The sequence below is a fragment of the Mandrillus leucophaeus genome, unplaced genomic scaffold (genome assembly GCF_000951045.1).
Source record: "Mandrillus leucophaeus isolate KB7577 unplaced genomic scaffold, Mleu.le_1.0 Scaffold254, whole genome shotgun sequence".
In the NCBI taxonomy this organism is placed as follows: Eukaryota; Metazoa; Chordata; class Mammalia; order Primates; family Cercopithecidae; genus Mandrillus; species Mandrillus leucophaeus.
Genome location: NW_012102632.1, coordinates 3,945,403 through 3,957,997, shown reverse-complemented (window position 1 = coordinate 3,957,997; position 12,595 = coordinate 3,945,403). Strand labels below are relative to the sequence as shown.

At 51.7% G+C, this 12,595-nt stretch overlaps 1 pseudogene across 1 annotated transcript in view; it reads left to right on the top strand.

Moving 5' to 3' along the window:
* Positions 1–980: 980 nt before the first annotated feature.
* The window catches only part of LOC105542269, a 15,728-nt pseudogene continuing 4,113 nt past the window's right edge, over positions 981–12,595 (top strand). The window contains exons 1-15 of the transcript XR_001006442.1: positions 981–1,064; positions 2,747–2,866; positions 4,808–4,888; positions 4,962–5,112; positions 5,746–5,783; positions 6,049–6,099; positions 6,200–6,281; positions 6,378–6,484; positions 7,523–7,609; positions 7,717–7,824; positions 8,017–8,104; positions 8,489–8,934; positions 9,211–9,279; positions 10,521–10,596; positions 11,029–11,120. The product of XR_001006442.1 is annotated as a putative golgin subfamily A member 6C (transcript). The remainder of the gene's footprint in view (positions 1,065–2,746; positions 2,867–4,807; positions 4,889–4,961; positions 5,113–5,745; positions 5,784–6,048; positions 6,100–6,199; positions 6,282–6,377; positions 6,485–7,522; positions 7,610–7,716; positions 7,825–8,016; positions 8,105–8,488; positions 8,935–9,210; positions 9,280–10,520; positions 10,597–11,028; positions 11,121–12,595) is intronic.

The following is a 12,595-nucleotide window of genomic DNA, read 5'->3' as shown; positions in this document are numbered from 1 at the left end:
TTTATTTATTTTTTATTATTTTATTTCTTTTGAGATGGAGTCTCACTTTGTCGCCCAGCCTGGAGTGCAGTGGCATGACCTTGGCTCACTGCAGCTTCTGCCTCCCTGGTTCAAGTGATCTACTGCCTCAGCCTCCTGAGTAGCTGAGATTACAGGTACCCACCACCACACCTGGCTAGTTTTTGTATTTTTAGTAGAGATGGGGTTTCACCATGTTGGCCAGGCTGGTCTTGAACTCCTGACCTAAGGTGATCCACCCGTCTAGGCCTCCCAGAGTGCTGGGATTACAGGTGTGAGCCACCGCACCCTGCCCAAATGCTTTGTGTTTTTAAAGATATTGAACATGTTCCTTGTTCTTTAAAAAATCCTAATAATGTAGGAGAATAAGAGAAATGTCTTTCATAAAAGAGAAATCATTGTGATTATTTTACCTTATTGGAATGTTGGATAATATAGTCCACTTCATTAATCATCAAACGTGCTATGGATTTTCCATTTTTATTGGATTTGTGTCTCAATTGAGGTAATACTGGTAATTCTTGTATTCCATCTGAAGATGAAAAATGTAGGCCAAAATCACAGACCATGCATAGAAGCTAGATAATGAAGAGAGCTCTGGAGGAACATGTAGACACACACACACTGACACACATATATATAAAGTATAAACACATATATTTTTTAAAGATTATTTTTAAAGTTTTAAAGCAAAACCCAGCCCCTCTCCTCTCCCGGAATAGGCAGGCCCCACCCCTCTCTCCAAGTGGGCGGGACAGCAGTTGCATGGGCAGCTTTCCTTGTGATGCCACAGGTTCCTCTGGACACACTGCTCCCTGGCCATGCCTCCTTTCCCTTTCATCTTTCTCATTGACCAATGGGCTTGGAGCATTAAGGCCACACCCCTATTCTGTGTTCTAGTGGGGCCCTGGTTACGCCGCCTCTGGCTCAGTCGCCTGGTAGGTCACTGGAGGTGTTCGCTGATGTGGCCCCAACACTGCCTCCCTTCCCACCCCACAATGTTAGAAGAAACTCAACAGAGAAAATTGGCAGCAGCCAAGAAAAAGGTAAGACACACCAGGTCATGGCCCCCCAACCTAGCCAGAGATCCCTTCCAATGACAAGACTACTGCCAGAATCCATACCAGTCCTCAGGCACACCAAGCTGAGTCCCCCACACTGGTGCCTCTGAGCTCCCCTCACCAAAGTCTCGTCAGTCAACCCCACCCCTTCAGCAAGCAGCCCAGCCTCTGCCCTCACCAATCACCCCATGGTGACTTTTGGTGGGTGACTCCTGGGGCTCCCTGCTCCATACTTGGTGCTCACGTCCTACCGCCCCAAGCCCAACCTCCCTGGATTCTTTGGGCTCACCTGTCCGAGGACCTCTGTCCCCCAGCCCCAGCGCCCCACCATCACCAGTCATCCCTGGGTGACTTTGGGCTGCTGACTCCTACAGTTCCCTGCTGCAGACTCTGCTCTCCCCTTCTGCTGACCCGAGCCTGACCTTCCTGGGCGTTTTGGACTGGCACCTCCAAAGGCCTGGGTCCCAGCCCTATATCCCCCTCCCCCATCATGGATCAGCAACTCAACCATTGCACTGATGTGGTTCCCCCCCTCCCCCAGGAGGAGTGGAATGTAGTGATGTCACAGTCCCCCAAGGAACTGTCATTACTGCTGCAAGACCAGCCTTTGATCTTATAACTCAGTCCCCTAAGCATCCTCGCCCCATTTCTGGTTCCTCTGGCCGCAGCACAAATTTCCAGCTGGGAGGGGAATGGGGACTATGGGACTTAGGAGCAACAGGTTTCAGGTTGCCTTACTCCCTTTGCATAGACATTGACATTGTGAAAAGCCTACACTTCCCCTGTGAGCTCAAACATTGACAGCATCTCTGGGTGGCAATGGGAGAATGGGTTTGGTTTGGTTTTCTCCCAGCCTTCTACTCTCCAGAGAGACTTTAACATGTTTTTCTGAGTTCTCCACCTCATATTCTAATTCTCCATGGTTCTGGGACCAGACTGCCCTTCAGTCAGTGGTCTCTGAAGTGAGATTTGCTTATCTTCTGTGGAATAGATCTTGGACAACTGAACTTGATAGCTTGAATCTTACTCATATCATCTCAACTTGGGGTACTTTGTGTGTCTCAGGATAAATGTGGGAGATGTTTCTGAAGCATCAGTTTCCCTTGATGCTCTTGAGAGAGAAAAAACATTAACGTACTTAGGGATGACAGTCACATACGTTTCTAAGAGTATACCAGACTTCTCTCTGAAATGAGACTTGGGTTGTCCTCTTTCTGATAAATTCACAGATTTACCAAAAACCTGCCTTCTGCCATGAGGACACATTGATATAAAAGTTTGAGGGGTCTCGGTGCACTTCTTCACACTTACAGACGTGTGAGGATATATGACTCCAAACCTCACAGTATGCAGTTCCTGCCTACTTAATGTTTACTTTTCTACCTCTGCCTCTGGTTTTGGTCTCTGGCAGCTGCTGATTCATGGCAAAACCCCAGAGCTTGGAGTCAGAAGACTGAGTTTAAGTTCCATTGTTGCCTCCCCACTACTTTTTTTAAGCCATAATATACATTCCTCTCAGTCACTAAGTGGCTGTGACAACGCCTTGTACAGTTGTTGGTGGCATTAAATCAGATGGTGTATAAGACTATTTTGCAAAAACTGTAAAGGGGGATGTAGCTGTAGGGGCTGGTAGTTCTCATGAGTATTACTGCTGTTCTTTTCCACAGCTAAAAGAATATCAGCAGAGGAACAGCTCTGGTGTTCCGGCAGGAACGAAGACAAAAAAGAAAAAAACTGGCAGTAGCCCTGAGAGAACCACTTCTGGTGGCTGCCACTCACCTGGGGATGTGAGTCTTGGCTGACCAGGCTCCTGGGGACAGGGGGCCCAAGGGGCAGTAGGGGATAATTGTTGAGACTGCTGGGTACTGGTTAAGGATTCTGGGATTGAATCCTGCCTCTCCATCGAGTAGGCTTGTGATTTACGGCAAATTGCTTGAGCATTTTGGGCCTCTGTTTTCACATCTGTAAAGCAGAGGTAGCATTGTTTGACTTCCATTTGTGAAGTTTAAATGAAATTCCTTATTGTTGTTGTTTTTATGTTAATCCCCAGTACATGGCCTGCTGTAAACACTCAGGATGCCCATGAAATGATCATTGCTGTTTGATTTTCCTGATCCCCATTCTCAAGGGGAAGCTGGGACAATGTGTACAGCCACTTGCCATCAGACTGTCCCTTTAGGAGTTACAGAAGGAGGGCCAGTGTGTGGTGAGGACAGTCCCAGGCACTAGGAGTAAGAGAGGATCTAACTTGCCACCAGCTTGCTGGGTGACCACAGAAAAATCACCTCTTCCCCTGGCCTCTTCCTCTGTAAGACGATACTGGACAAGATCAGTACCTTTCAAACTTGTTTTTCAGCTGGAGCCCCCTTAGTTCAAGTGAACCCTTACTCAGGAGTCTGGTTTTTTTAATAGAGGTGGAGGTCTGGAGCTCTACCAGATTCATCGTCCACATCCTGGGCCTGAGGAGAGGGGTCCAGTGAGCATATTAAGAGCTGCGTTGGTCAGGTTGCTCCACTCTGTGGCTGCATCACTCAGGGAACTTTTCCATCTATTTTTTCCTGCCCCTGGCAAGGCAGCAGGTGGCCATTTGGAAGAATGGCACAGGCCATGGTTTCAAACTCCTCTGCCCTTCTTAGCGTTTTGTTTTCCTCAACCCACATCTTCCTCCTACCCTGACATTTTTGTTTCTCTCTAAGCCACTTCTGTCTTTCTCCCCATGCCCTTGTTTTTCCCTTGTCACCTCCTGTAGATTCAGGACATTCCGAAGGTGCTGGTGTCCAACCTTAACCATTCCAGTGGGTAGCGCTCCCCCATTGCACAAGTGGAAGGTGAGGCAGTGCGGAAACCCCTCTCTGGCTTGCTCTCTCCAGCTGTGCATGCCCCTCATGCCCCTGAGGCTTCTCTGATTTGGGAGATACTTGGCCTCTGCCTTGTTTTATGTTGCTGCCATTAACCTTCATCCTGTTTATGTCTGCTTCTTCACCTGCTGGATTGATTGGGTTTTTTCCTTCCCCGCATCTTTTGTCATCTGGGAAATGGTGAGACCTTAAAGTTTAAAAGTAACTTGGGAATAAAGTATGGAGCAGGCATGTGGGATTCGGGGCCTTTTTTGTTTTGTTTTGTTTTGTTTTTGTGACAGAGTCTCTGTCACCCAGACTGGAGTGGAGTGGAATGGTGCAATCTCGGCTTACTGCAACCTCTGCCTCCTGGGTTCAAGTGATTCTCTTGTCTCAGCCTCCTGAGTAGCTGGTATTAAATGCACCTGCCACCAAGTGCAGCTAATCTTTGTATTTTTAGTAGAGACGGGGTTTCACCATGTCAGCCAGGCTGGCCTTGAACTCTTGACCTCAAGTAATCCACCAGCCTCAGCCTCCCAAAGTGCTGAGATTACATGTGTGAGCCATCGTGCCTGGCGCCTTGCTGTTTATATGTTTTGTCTATATCCATAATTGTTTCCCATGTCAGTTTTTGGTTTGTTTGGTTTTTTTTTTAAATTTCTAATTTTTATTACTCCTGCATCATCTACTACCCTGAAGGATCTGAAAGTAAGAGGCCCTGGGCTGACGTGCAGTGACCCTGCAGGCCAGCCCTCCAACCTCCTCTCACAGTGGGGGCTGGGTGCCCCTCTGCCAGCTGAGACAGCCCACACACACCCCAGCCCGAATGATTGTTCTCTGTACCTCCTCCCACAATCCTCCTCCAACTCCTCCTCTCTGCATGCGCCTCAGAGCTGGAACCAAGAACTGAAAGTAGCCCTGGACTCAAGCTCCGCAACAATCAATCAACTCTGTGAAAACATAGAATCATTGGTAAGAGTTCAGTGGGGTCCTGTGATTCCACGCTGCCAATCCTGGGCTTTACTTTCCCCTTGGGGCTCTGAAGAAGGGGTTGGAGCCCCTGGTGCCAAGGGCAAATGGGGACCTGGAGCACCCAGGCCTCACCTGGAGGGACCCCAGAGCAAGGAGCATGCAGCATGGCTCTTCTGTCACTGCCCTCTTTGTTGACTCTCTCTTCTCCAGACACCCCTGCTCCGGTCCTTGCCACACACGCCCTGGGGTTTTCTCCTCTCAGGGAAGCACTAGCCTGATGGTTTGTCAGGGGTCCTGTATTTCTACCATGACTCAGTCCCTAATTTGCTCTTTGAGTCTGGACAAGCCACCTCTCCTCCTTGGGCTCCTGTTTCCAGAGGAGGTAGAGCATCAAAATCTCTGTTAGCTCTGAAAGTCTGAGATTTAAAGGCCCTTAGAATGGAAACCTCAGGGCCAAGGGCTCCTGTCTGTTCTTTTCTGTCCTATATCTGCTGTGAAGAACTGTACCTGGCTTGTACGTGCTCAGTAAATGTTTGTTGAATGAACGCACCTTTCTCAATCACAAGCTGGCAGAAGGGTGGGGCCTTTCTCAGACTCCGTCTCTAGAGGTTTATGATACTGCCCTTTCGAGAGAATCCAGGTTCAGACTTTGAGTTCTGTGGCTGTGGGCAAAAACCAACAAAGACCCAAATCCTCTGTCCTTGCGAGCTTGAGGAGAGTTGACCCATTCGTGTTGCCAGTGGGTCTAAGAACATTGCCTTTAAAATCCATTCCTGGTCCCTGCCTACCGCTTCCTGGTCTGGGGAATAGAGTTGAGGGGGCCCCCCTCAGTCACCTGAATTTGACTATCCCCACAGAAACAACAGAGAAACAAGTGGAACATCAGCTGGAAAAAGTAACGTGATTTCTTTGTTTGCTCACAACATGACTGCTGGGTTTGGGGGGCACTCAGATGTAGAGGCACCAGTCTCGCCTCGCCCACTCCCAGCCTGGGGAAGAAGGCTTATCTCTCAGATTCCACCACATCCCCACAGGGTCCCTGATAACCTGGTCCCATGGGTGGGCCTGTGCTGGGGCACTGGTGGCATGTCGGGGGCATGTCTCTTGCTGTGCCATCTCTGCCTCCCCGTGGTAAGAGCTCTGTCTTCCTCTTCCTATAGGAAAAGAAAGCAAACAATGAAATACACGAAGCACAGACGGAGCAGTTAGAGGTGAGTGGAGGGTGGGGAGTTTTCTCCTGTTGTCTGGAGAATGTTTCTTTCCTTCTCTTTCAGCACTTGCTTGGCTTTTCTCCCAAATATTCAATTTCAGACAATCAACATCCTCACGCTGGAAAAGGCAGACTTGAAGACCACCCTTTACCATACTAAACGTGCCGCCAGATGCTTCAAAGGTGAGAATCTGGGCACCCCATCATCCTTCAACCTGGCACTTTGACAGGTCTTCAGGGGGAGTCCTTTGGGCCCCATCTCAACCTCTCTCATTACAGAAGAGTCCAAGGATCTGGCCGGCCGCCTGCAATCCTCCTTACAGCGTATTCAAGAATTGGAGCGGGCTCTCTCTGCTGTGTGTACACAGCAGCGGGAAGAGGACAGGGTGAGTCCAACCATCTGCCCCGTCCCCTGGCAGCCTGGCTTCCCAGATGGAGGAGTGAGCCTAAAGGTCCCTTCTGCAGGATGCAGTGTCCTGCCCAGAAGGCAGCGTGCTCATTTCTCGCTGCTATTGTGTGTGGTTGTTAGAGACAGCCTGGGGCTGAGTCAGCTGCTGTGGGTGAGTTGGGGGCACTGTGGGGAGTGGGCACTGGACGCAGAGCTCAGAGGCCAAGTGCCTGCCCTGCCCTTACCTGGCTGTGGCATTGGCCAAGTCCTAGGTGGGATATTCGGTACTTGTACTGTGACGGTACAGAAGAGTACCTTTAGTATGTCACCATTTCTGTAGAGAGAGGAAAGGTGTGTGTGTGGGTGTGAGTGTGTGTGTCTGTGTGTGTACATACTATGATAATATACATAAAACATATTTGCAAGGGTTTGTAAAAAATTCAGCAGAGAGTAACGGGGTGCCTGGGAGACACTTCCCTTCTGTACCTTCTGAGTTTTGGACTATGGGAATGTATCAACCTTTCAAAAAGTGAACAAAAGGTTAATTTCCCCCTTGCTATCTGTGCCCCCACCCTCAGCAAGAAAAATGGGCTTAGAGAATCGGATAGACCTGGGTGTTCAAATCCCAGCTCGGTCTGAGTGATTTTAGGCAAGCCCTTAACCTCGAACACTTGATGTTTTTCATCTGCACAATAGGGGTTATCCTAGTAACTGTCTCATATGGTGGTTGTGAGGATTACATGGGATTGCTAGTATGGAACCTGGTGGAGCACTCCATAAAGGTTCAAACAGTGGTATTAATAACAGTAATACAACAGCAATGTTATCTGATCTCTCTGGGCCTCCGTTAGCCAGCTGTAATTCAATCTCTTTCCCTATCCCTTCCAAATTTACTGAGTTCTTTTAAAACCAGGCCACGGGCTTGGAAATGTCTTGATCTTTACTGACCGAATTGTATATTGAGCCTAGACCTAGCCCTTTTAAGGGGCACTGCCCAGGCTTCCCAAATTGAAACTTCTCACTCTTCACCATCCAGTCCTCGAGCCGCAGTGAAGCAGTCCTCCAGCGGCAGTTACAGCAGACCAGAAAGGAGCGGGCGCTGCTGAACGCACACGTGACACAGGTGAGGCTTTGCAGAGGGAGGGATGTGGAAGGAAGATGATCCCAGCTGACCAGGAGCAGGTGAGGACCAGTGACAGCCCTTCCTCACTTCTGTGCCCATTCTTGCAGGTGACAGAGTCACTTAAACAAGTCCAGCTAGAGAGAGATGAATATGCTCAACATATAAAAGGAGAGAGGGCCCAGTGGCAGGAGAGGATGTGGAAAATGTCGATGGAGGTGAGATCTGACCCTTCAGCCCCCACCTTTGATGGGTCACTGGATCTTTCTGGGCATCTGTAAAATGGGAATAGTACAGCCAGATGTGGTCATGGATCTGGGTTTGTGGAGGTAGGGGCAGAGACGGAGATGGTAGCTTGTCCAGCCACCAGCCCCTCTCTCCAGGGCCCTTTCCCCCTGTGCTTTGGGCAGGCTCACGCATTGAAGGAGGAGAAGAAGCGTGACATACATCGGATACAGGAGCTGGAGAGGAGCTTGTCCGAACGCAAACCCCAGATGGGTAAGATGGGGCTGGTGTGACCTGGGAGCAGGACTGGCATCAGAGGGCTGTGGGGTGGCTTAGAATGCCCCAGAGAGGTGGGTGGATGGAAGGGCTTTGAGGCAGAGGGAAAATGGTCTGTGTCAGCAGCCAGCAAGCCTTGTCATCTCCATGAGCCTCAGGGTCCCCATCAGCCAAGAGAGAGGAGTGCCCATTGTCAGCCACCCACAGTGCTCTCTATGTGACATGGCTTGGAAATTGGCTACCGTTGGGTGCGAGGAATCATTAGCAGTGAGGCCGAGTTTCTGAAGCCTGAGAGGAGCTGCATCAAAAGGAGGGTTTTTTCAGGGGGGGTGGGGGATTGGAGGGAATCCACAGGCCCTTATTGTCTGCTTCACTTCTCAGCTGAGCCCTCATCCTCAGCACCCCCAGCAGGGACCTCTGAGGTGGAACAGCTACAAGATGAAGCCAAACACCTGAGGAAGGAGGTGGAAAGTCTGGAGGGAAAGCTCCAATCCCAGGTGGAAAACAATCAGGCCTTGACTCTCCTGAACAAGGAACAAAAGGAGAGACTCCAGGAGCAGGAGGAGAGGCTCTGAGAGCAGCAGGAGAGACTTCAAAAGCAGGAGGAGAAGATCCAAGAGCAGGAGGAAAGGAGGCTGCAGGAGCAGGAGAGACTGTGTGAGCAAAAGGAGAGGCTTCGGGAGAAGCAGAAGAGGCTGTGGGAGAAGGAGGAGAGGCTACGAAAGCAGGAGGAGAGGCTGCGAATGCAGGAGGAGAGGCTCCTGCTCTCCCAGAACCACAAGTTCGACAAGCAGCTGGCTGAGCCACAATGTGACTTGGAGGATCTGGTGAGTTGCCCCACCTGGGCAGCCTGCCCTCATCCCTAGCCCTCCAGGCCTTTGTTTCCCCACCTGTAAAATGGGGCAGTGTAGCCCTCACATGACATGGTATTTCTAAAGGCATCTGTGAGCCAGAGCTCATCAGGCCCTGCTCTGATGGCTGTAGGGGAGAGGGGATGATTTTTCTAACCTACCTCCACCCTTCCCGGTGACATGGGAGGCAGACACCAAGTTCTGGGGTCTCCAGCTGCAGTGGCTGGCCACTGATTGCTTCTCTCTGTCCAGAACAATGAGAACAAAAGCACACTGCAGTTGGAGCAGCAAATAAAGGAGCTGCAGGAGAAGCTGAGCAAGGTGAAGGAGATGGTAACCTCTGCCCCATCCAAGAAGGGCTGAGAGGCAGGCACCAGCCTCTGGGGAGGGGAGGTGCCAGGCCAAAGGCAGCTCCAGCTGGGGGGCAGGTGATGGCAGCACCCTCAAGGGCAGCTCCATGACTGTTTCTTGCTTCCTGCCCTCTGACTTTTACAGGTGCGTAGCCGTGGGCTCCTTCCAGGTCTGGACATCATCATCCCAGCTAAAGGCATAGATTACCCCAACCATAGGGGAAGAGACAGTGGAACAAGGGGCTCCTTATGCCTGGCCAAAATTGCAAAACCTCATCTCTACTAAAATAACAACAACAACAAATTAGCCAGGCATGGTGGCACATGCTTGTAATCTCAGCTACTCAGGAGGCTGAGGCACGAGAATCGCTTGAGCCTGGGAGGTGGATGTTGCAGTGAGTCGAGATTACACCACTGCACTCCAGCCTGGGCCACAAGGTGACACTCTGTCTCAAAATAAAACAAAAAAGCCTCCTTAGATTCAAACCGGATTCCGGCCTCGGTTCCACTGGTCACCATTCAACTACTTTTCATCTCTAAGTCTCTGTTTCTTTAACTTCAAAAGGAAGTTAGCATTTTTCTTATGGAGGTGCTGGGGATTAAATGAGAGAACACATGGAAAGCATTAGGCATGGAGCACACTTAGCAGATGGTGGTTGCCTCCCTCAGCTTTTCTACCAGTCTGTGGCCTACAGTTTAAATGGTGGGAAGAAGGACATGAGATTTGAGGCTGGGGAAGGAAACATGTGGTTCTAGGCAAGGGAGGAAGTCTCTTAGGCCTGGAGCAAGGGGCCAGGGGCCTGGGCAGGTGACAGAGCCCCACTGTGCCCTCACTACCTTATTAATGGGCCCAGAATCTGGAAGCCAACCACATGCCCTCATGCCCAGGGTCTTCCTGCAGATACAGCTGAAGAGCCAAGAGTCTCAGAGTCTGCAGCAGCAGCAGTGAGACTAGTACCTGGGTCACCCGCAGCAGTACATGGTCACCTATTAGCAGCTGACCTCTGAGAAGGAGGCGCCGCACAGGCAGTTACTGCTGCAGACCCAGCTCGTGGACCAGCTGCAGCAGCAGGAAACTCAGGGCAAAGCGGTGGCTGAGATGGCCTGCCAAAAGTTGAAGGAGACCCAGGGGAGGGAGTTGCTGAGGACAGGGCCCCAAGGGGATGACCTGGCAACCTCTGTGCCTTCTCACTCTGTTTTCCATTCCCTTAGGAGTGCCTAGAAGCTGCCGGCCAGCAGAACCAACAGCTGGAGGCCCAGCTGAGTCTCATGGCTCTCCCTGGACAAGGTACAGGAGACCACTCAGAGGAAGAGGAGAGCGCCCCAGGAGGAAGGGGGGACTGTTAGCAGCATAGGATTGAGGGGTTGGAAGAGACCTTTAGAACAGCTGGTTGTTATGCCAACCGGGTGTCTGCACTAAGTTCGGCATCAATATGATGACCTCCCGGGAGCAGGGGGCCACCAGGTTGCCTAAGGATGAGTGAACTGGCCCAGATCAGAAAGGGAGCAGGTCAGAACTCCCACAGCGACAGGTAGCAGGACTGTGCCTGGGCAATATAGTAAGATCTTTGTTCTTAAAAGGAAAAATAAAGAACAGCAGCTCATTCCCCTCTGGGGAGGGGCTGGCTCAGGGTTACACAGTGAGGGTGGGGACAGAGGTGGGTCCACAGTACCTCCCTTGTTGGGTTTTCTGAGGACCCCTCTGGCCACCTCCCCACAGGAAATGAAGGAGGACATCTGGACGGTGAGGAGGAGGAGGTGCCTCAGCTCATGCCAAGCATCCCAAAGGGCCTGGAGAGCCAGGAGGCCATGGTGAGTCTGACTTTCCCTGCCCCCACTTTGCCACCTTCCTCTGTGGCCCCTCCCAGACCCCCTTATGCTCTAGGTTTCCCTGCCTTCTGATTTCTCTGGACCCTCACCCCTTCCGGGAGCCAGTGGTCAGACACCACTTCACCTGTGACCAACAGGTGCACTCTCTGAGGCCCCAAGGGAAGGGGCTGTGCTCCACCTCCCTGCCCCATTTGTTCTGTGTACGCCCCTACAAGAATACTCAGCTCTTGCCTTCATGTGGCATTTTTCATTCCGCTGGAGCCAGTGCCCAGGAAGAGCAGGCACGGTTATGTGGGCAGCGGAAGGTGTGAAGGCTGTGCTGCCTGCCCCTGGCTCACCTGGTGGCCTCGGCCTGGAAGGAGCCAGAGGAGAGGCCCCAGCCCTAGGGACTGGGGGTGAGTTTGTGTGTGGGGAGAGCTACCGGGCCCTGAAGGAGGTCATGGAGAAGGTGAAGGTGAGTGAGTCCTGGCATGGGCCATGAAAAGTGGGGGCAGGGCAGGAGAGGTCACTCCCAAGATATGACCCTATTATTTTGGCTCCAGAGTGGCTTTATGGACCTCCCGAGGGAGAAGGTGGATGGGGAGGAGCAGGTGGAGAACCTAGAGCTTGGATTCATCCAGCTCTCTGGAGCAACAGACGGCATGAGTGAGCGGGAGGCCACAGCATGGGCACGGGGAGCTGCAGGGCCATTGTAGGGGCCCCAGCGTCTGAGCCCTGTCCTCTTGCAGGAGAGCACTTCACCGTATATGGGAGCCAAGGGGCAGTCCCAAATACGTGGCACCAGGAGGAGGAGGACGTCAGCAGTCTGGCCCAGAATGAGGAGGAGATGAACGTAGGGCACGAAACATTTCTGCAAGGGTGGGGGTGGGTGTGAGCACAGGCTCTGATGTGGTAGCTGAGCACCCCTCCCTTCAGGTGAAGCTGCTGGAGCTGCAGGAGCTGGTGTTGCCGCTTGTGAGTGACCACGAGGGGCATGACAAATTCCTCCCCACTGCCCAGAACCCTGCTGATGAGCCCGCTCCAGGGGCCCCAGCCCCCCAGGAACTTGGGGCTGCCCATGAGCAGGGTGGTGAGTAGAGCCCTCAGGCGGGGTGGACAGGCAGGGGCAGGGGAGGCTCACACTGTGCTCAGACCCCTGCGTCCCTCTCTCCGAAGATTTTTATGAGGTGAGCCTGGCCAACAGCATGGAGCCTGCACCAGGAGAGGACAGGGAGGGTTCTCCCCATGGCAACCCCACTGCACAGAAGATTGTACAGCTGCTTCCTGTAATGCAGGACACCCAGGAGCACCCAGGCTTTGCCAGCAAACCCTGCGTGCCATTCTTTTACCGGGCAGCTGAGAACAGAGAGATAAAAATCATCATCATCTAAGAGCTGGTCAAGAAATTAAAAAAAAAAAAAAAAATTATGGGGTTAATCCCCTACACAATTCATCTACTTCATTGGAATGTTAGAGCC